At 37.1% G+C, this 7,285-nt stretch overlaps 1 protein-coding gene across 4 annotated transcripts in view; it reads right to left on the bottom strand.

Annotated features, from left to right (window-relative positions):
* The window catches only part of LOC107669029 (guanine nucleotide-binding protein G(I)/G(S)/G(T) subunit beta-1-like), a 78,629-nt gene that overhangs the window by 30,879 nt on the left and 40,465 nt on the right, over positions 1–7,285 (bottom strand). The window contains exon 1 of one of the 4 annotated variants that reach the window (XM_016461128.1): positions 4,559–4,661. The exons of 1 other annotated variant lie outside the window; for it this stretch is intronic. The gene's annotated coding sequence lies outside the window, so the exon portion shown is untranslated. Of the gene's footprint in view, positions 1–4,013; positions 4,144–4,558; positions 4,662–7,285 lie in introns of those variants that run through there. 2 more of the 4 variants (XM_016461131.1, XM_016461129.1) reach the window with 2 other exon arrangements.

Here is a 7,285-nt window from a genome sequence, read left to right as displayed (position 1 = left end):
CCACATCACTGGTGTGTGTGTGTGTGTGTGTGTGTGTGTGTGTGTGTGTACATGCACAAACACAGCTGACATCAGACAGCGCTATAGTTAGAGCGCCGTAACCACTGGACATATTTACAACACTAATGAAGGGATGCAAGCACGTCTCTCTCACCGCCTGTGTCCTTGCCAACCCGTGAAGCCGTCGCTTAGCAACAGTGCCTGTGCTAAAGATCACCATTACCGCAGCACACGCAACACATCGCACGGCTACACAAACGCTTCACGCAACAGCCGAGAGCAGCTGATCACATCGCAATTAGTGAATACCACGCTTAATTAGATCGACTCTACTTCCAACTACAAAACAGGAATGATACGCTGAGTATTTGTAAGAACTCTGATGCTGATCTAAAACCAAGCAACATCAGGGTTTTTTTTTTCTCTTAACCTCTGTATACATGCAGTTTGGTGGTTCTCCCACACACATCCACGCTTGCTTGACGCGTTAAAACATTTGAATTTGAATGACCTGTTGCTAATCTGTTTAGTCAGACATGATTATTTTTCTGCGTTTTTTTTTTTTTGCAGAAAGGTGATTAGGGGTGGGCGATATACCGGTAGAAATTCTGGACTATCGTTTTTATCACGGTTATGCACTCGCATCAAGTTGCGGTGCGCCGTGGTCACGAAAATTTATCATTTGCACACATTTTTAAGCATTGCGGTTTAAAAACAAGTGATTTTAAGCCATTTAAATACAAACAACATTGCAATATGCAAGCTGTCTGTGAGACTGTTTCTGAATCCGCTCATAGAGCGCTTGAGTATTTTTGTTGTTTTATTGGCCTTGAACGGTTAAATAAAATACTTGCGTGTATGAAAATACCTGTCTTTGCAAGCATTCTCGTAAACACAGTCATGTAGGTCTTAAGTGAAAGTAAACAGCTGAGAAATAAAACGCACGTGTAGCAGTATATTGGATGCGGATGTTCGGTCTTAAAGTGAAAACAGTCTAATATTCCTCCTGTCTGTCATTCATGTTAATCAAACAACAGTGACAGAAAATCTCTCACTGCTCTTGACTAAATCACTTTTCAAGAATAAGAAATTGAATTTACACAGCGAAAACTATGCAGTGTTTTTGAATAATTTGTATAATTTATGTAGCATTTATTGATTGTAGTTTTTTGTCCTGCTGTTTGTAATTAGTTACCTTCAGTGAGATTGGGTTTTCTTTTTTCTTTTTAGGATTGTATTAGTTTTTCTGTGATATTGACAGTGGTGACAAGAATTATGAAAATTCTATGGTATCAAAAACTTCTATAAATATAAAAAATATCTATATGGTGATGTATATGGTTATCGTGATATAAATTACTCGTATCGTGATACAAGACTTTGGTCATACCGCGCACCTCAAGCTTCTCAGCATGTTATTACCATTGGTGTGAACTAGGGATGTGCAAGACTAGTTGACTAAATGATACTGCTGCTGCTAGTTGACTTGGGAATACTAGCCATTTGTTTATTTACTGTATTTATTTAATCAATCTGCAATTAGTTTTACTTTATATTATTACAAAGGCTCCATTTAAATGTTACAATTTATAATTAATTTCATTCGACCTCAGCACTTGCATGTGCAAGGTGAGGGAGTATTTTGACTATAGTATAAGAAAACGGGAAAGTTTTGTATAGGCTCTAGTCCTATGTCAAACTGGCATATAACAATCCTGTTTAATGCCTGTTATACTATGAGGAATAATACCTGTAAAAAAATGATATCGGATTAAAGAGGAAATGTTATGAATGAACCTTACTTGACAACAACAGTTGCTATATCAATACCCTAACAAATGAACAGACTTCCCTTTTCTTACGATTCTGCTTCCCGTCATGTGTACAGGTAGACTACTTTTCATACATGAGAAGTGTGTTCAAACCTGGACGCATAAGCGGTGGCCATGGAAAATAACAATATTTTGACATGTAGACTTATCCAGGCGAACTTTTAATAGAGGAATTCTGTTTATAATAGGCTATCGAGTTTGTAATAGGGATGCACAGACACCACTTTTTCCAGAACGAGTCCGATACAATACTTTAATTTTTGGTACTTGCTGGTACTTATTAAGTGCCTTACCTGTATTTTCGTGACATTTGTCATTTTTAAAAATATTGGGTACAGAAACCAAAAGAAGTAGTCACGTTAGTTGGCTTCATTTAGCCAATAGGTCTTTCCTTCAGTTATATTCACATTTAATTATGACCATTAAAATTAGGGCTGCACGATAAATCGCATGCGATATTTAATGCGGCTCAATGTGAAAGCCCGCAGGTGATGGAGATTTACCGCTGATTACAGAACCGGCTTTCTGACAAGATGCGCGTTAAATATCGCATGCGATTTATCGTGCAGCCCTAATTAAAATGTATTGTATAAGCTTTTGTTACTTTCACTGTTCATTTTATTGCTCTGGTACTTCATCTTTAATTCAATAGCACAGACGTTTTCCTGTTATAATGCAGGGAACCACTCGTTATACATAAATCTTTTAACAACGATAAATATATTTTCTGGAAAAAAGTCATGCTTTTTACCATCTAAAATGTGCTGTGACTTAGAATTCCACAGCGACTCATATAATGCAATTAACATAAAGCAAGCAAAACATGCGCGATGCGCACAAACATTTTTATCGTTGCAGAACGAGAAACACGTAGCTCATTTCACACAGGCTTTCGCTTTAAATAAAGTTGTGTATGCTTGACGTTTAATAAATAAATGTTGTTTATAGTGAATGCCTCTATAATTTTTGTTTGTTTATGATTTAGTTTTAATCCAAATGATGCATGTGCTAAGTGAGCCAAGTACTCTCTCTCTCTTCCTTACTGTCAAGTAACTTTAGCAAGTTGTGCATTGTTTTACTTACTTTCTTTTGACATATCCGACTGAACTACATACTCTCCAGTGAAATAATATTTTAATATTTGCTAATATTTGAAGCAATACAGTAATATTTGCTCGACAAGCTTACGCATCTGTGCCGCAAAGCGCTCAATCCACTCAGCGTGCTTTGATTATCAGCGTGCGCACATCAGCTAAACAGGTGTGAATAATGAATATTTACATATTAATTACATACATATACTTCATAGACATCCTTAATCTCTAATGACTCCATTCGGCTCTGTTTGTTCTGTTGTCTGTGTTTCTTTGTCTGGACTCAGCATTGTTCACACGTTGGAATCAGTTTTTGGTATCAAGAGTGTTTTCATGATAAGTACAGGAGCGCAGTATCAGGCCCGATGGCCATACCAGTATCGGTGCATCCCTAGTTTGCACTTATTGGTCCTGCACTGCTTATTTAATAAATATGTCTGTATAGGCTAGCATCGATTAGGGTGAATGCTTAAGTGTACTGTACAATGATCATAATGTAAGACTTATGAGAATATGAGATTTGACTGTTTAAATTTGAGATTAAGTAGGCTATTTCAAATGGATTACATATAAAGGCCGTCCCTAGTGTGAACTGACGAATAGCATTCAAAAACCGGACTGAATTTTTGTGCTTAACATTTGTGTTGGTGTGAACAGGCCTTATAAACGGCTGCACTCTGACAGAAACCCACATGTAAAACCACTTTCTGTTAATCGCTTAAACGGTGTAAGTAAAACTGTGTTCATGTCTATATGATGTTTCACAAAGCTGCTTTCTGTAAAAACTCTGGAATAAGCTGCATTCACATACAGGGTCAATGTGAACATCATGACAAAATGTGATTTTTATTTGTCCATTACGGTCATTAAAGAAAGTTTAAGACTGGTTTCATGATCTTTTCTCATCCCTGACTTGTCAGTATGAGTGTTTTACTAGCGTCTCATTTTTACTAGCTTTTTTTTTTCTTCGAAATAAACATTCAACCTAATTGGTAACACAAACACATAGATTTTTTTTCCTCTTCATATAGGTAACAATGCCTCGCCCTACCCATTTAAACTATTAAAAGCCATAACGAAAACATACCGTACCCCTTCTGTACTTCACCGAAAGAAAGAAATCCAGAGGTAAAAGCTTGAATTATATGGGTCAAGAGTTGGTTGGGTGATCAGAGAGAGCAGAGGAAAGTGCGAGTGGACACAGACATGGCCCTCGTCCTGTTCTCAATGTCACTCCTGTAATCCAGGGACACAGTTGATTCAGCGCGTCCGCACAAATCCGGTTAACACCAAATCTGCTGATGAACTCTCCTGCTGACCCAAATCCACTGCCGACACTTTCACTCGCATCGCACGTCAAAATGAACAAGAACATGAGATCTGACCAACTTTAGTAACTAGTGTGAATCTTTGAGTGATCCGTCTGCTTGGACACACTCCAACAGAAAGACTACAGTAGTAATATCTCGTCTAATTCAGCACAACTAGTCCTACTCACACACAATGTCCATCTGAATACAAAAAGCCATCAAAAGTCCTATGCTGCCAAAAAAGTACACTATTAAGGTCACTATTAAGGTGCCATTCCCTCAGATGTGCGGTCTTATTTCTAGAGGTAAAGTAAAGCCTTACCTGGATTCTGTATTCCCAGACACAGCTCCCGTGCCTCCAACGGCCAAAGACCTTCTGAATGGATCTACACTGGATAAACACCTCACCAGAACGGCAGCGGCTGATTGGCTGGCTCCACGTTTAGATGCAGAGATGTTAAGTTAAGCCGCACATAATCCAGCTGATAAAGTGTCATGTTAATATTGCTAATACAGGGTCAGCGGCCGCATCAATATACGGCTTTACCTTCACCTCAACAACACTGCTCACTCTAAAACTACACGCATTCACCATCAAAATAAACTACAGAGCAAACCCAATCTGCCTGCAGTATAATTTTCACAAAAACACCAAGTCATTTGACATACACAACGAATATGACCTAACCAGAAACACATGAGCATAACTCAGTAAAAAAAAAATAAATAAATAAAATGCCCTCTCACATTCAACTGCTTTTATGCCCAGCCAATTTCCTAAAGTAAATATTTGGACTAATATAAAAAGTTCAAAAACTGAGACTCAATTTTCAGAGACATGAGTGTTTCTGAATAAAACATGTGAGTAGGGTTGGGTACCGTTCACATTTTAACCGGTACAGTACCGGTATCGGTACCCAACGGCACCTTTTTTCGGTACTTTACTCTCTGTGTAATTACAAAAACATTTATTTCAGTGAAAAAATAAGTCCAAAAGTCTCAATTTCAACATTTTGAACAATAAGGCCCTACAAACTTTCTTTCTTTCTTTTTTTTTTTCCTCAAGAAATTCTTGTTTTAATTTTTCTGAAAATCAAATGAAGGCATTAAACATTTATTTTAAATCAAATGAAAATTAAACCCTTTTATTTTTTGGCAAACAAACTGAGGTTTACTGTTGAAATTAATACATGGAAGAAAAATTGTGTGAATATTCCTTTAAAACATTTTTTAATAAGCTAATAATTGTATTATTTTTTTCTACAATTAAGTGATTGATCTGGTTGTAATATTTATTTTTATCATTTAATTGTTTTATTTAAATTTGATAGAAAATTGAATATTTAAAGATGTACATTATACTGTACAAAAGTAATACAAGAGTAATATATTTCTGTTACATGTTAAACCGTACTTTTATTTTGACAGGTTGCCATGAAGTTTCTGTGTGTATGTCGAGTATGATGATGCTAGTTTTCTCAAATGAAACGGTAAAATTCTCGCGAAGTGACTCTCACAGCAGCTCGGGATTAAGTTTGTGTGTTCATGCCGTCATATGGTGAGACGCAGAGGCCGAAAATTACGTGAGCGTCACGCGTGCTTTAGTATTTGTGTAGTAAACAAAACCGTGTTTCCACCATTCATACTAGTGATGGGAAGTCCGGTTCTTTTCCGCGAGCCGGTTCTTTCGGACAGTTCGTTTCAATGAAACGGTTCACCGGTTCTTTTACGTCATCACGTAATGACATCAATTCTATCATCCTGGCAAATAAAAATACATTAAAACACATTCAAATAAAGTAATTTGTAATCATAACTTAAGATAAATAGTAATAACCATCGTCATCATCATCTTGGATAAGTTTCTTACATTTGCGCTTTGCAAAAGCACCCAATACTGGCACTGATGCATAAACGCGGATGTCAGATATGAAGAAAATGAAGTCTTCATCAACTTTTTACAGAAACCGTAACAGAACCTTAACCATACAGAAATCCAGCCCATAAAGCTTATAATATAACGTGCATACACAATAGTAAATAGTAATATTCATTTACATGTTTTGATTGAACAGTTGTTGCATGTTCATGTTAAAACGTTGTTTAATATAGTTGCATTTGCACTTTCCAGTAAGTTTTATCTGTTAAATAAACTTCATTCCGTCAAATTCACCCCGTCATTCAAGTCCTCGGTTCAGTCGCGCTCATAATATCAGCACAGCATCAGTTTTAGCTTCAAGCATGCTCAGTATTTCCAGCTCATCGGTTCTCAGTATGTCGAACATGTCCAAAAGAAACATCATGCTCATCGGTTCACTCAGTCTGCACAGCATGTTTCAGTGCTGTTGGAGTTACAGGAGTAACGAGTACTCCGGGGTATTGGTTTATTTCGAGTCATAGGGACTGTAAGGCATGTCTGAAAGTGAGAAACTTTAGAAAATTGTGGATCAGTGCCGACTCGAGATGCAAACTGTTTTGTATGAATCAGTCCGGTTTGGTGAACCGGATCAACCGGTTCACTAAAAAGAACCGGTTCAAAAGAACGATTCGTTCGCGAACCGGACATCACTAATACTGACCAGCTGATAATGGCAGATATTAAAATTCTATATTGATTTATCTAAATGTAATAATGGACTAAAAAAATCAATCTCTGTATTTGCTACAACTTACAGTGCCTTGCAAAAGTATTCATACCCCTTCATTTTTTTCACGTTTTGTTATGTATTTGCCTTATGTTAAACTGCTTTAAATTACTTTTTTTTCGAACATGCAGGATTCATATTTAAACCGTCTTTTTGCATTTTAATATTCACAGACACTAGTTCATATCGCGATTCGAATTAAGTGGCAGTGGCTACTTTTGATTTATTCGTCCAAAATTGATGAATTTCGTGGCATTCCGTGCTATAGAGTAAATTAAGTTATGAATGGACTCCGCGATCCCGTCCGTGTTTTCGCAGAAACCATATGACAAATGTAACCACACTTCAGAACATTTCGGCTTGCCCTGTGTGTTGTTTGAACGAGTTGCAGGGGTGACATCGCG

The sequence above is a fragment of the Sinocyclocheilus anshuiensis genome, unplaced genomic scaffold, assembly GCF_001515605.1.
Source record: "Sinocyclocheilus anshuiensis isolate Anshui unplaced genomic scaffold, SAMN03320099.WGS_v1.1 scaffold516, whole genome shotgun sequence".
NCBI lineage: Eukaryota > Metazoa > Chordata > Actinopteri > Cypriniformes > Cyprinidae > Sinocyclocheilus > Sinocyclocheilus anshuiensis.
Note: the sequence above shows the minus strand (reverse complement) of the source record. Positions and strands in the feature narration are given on the sequence as shown.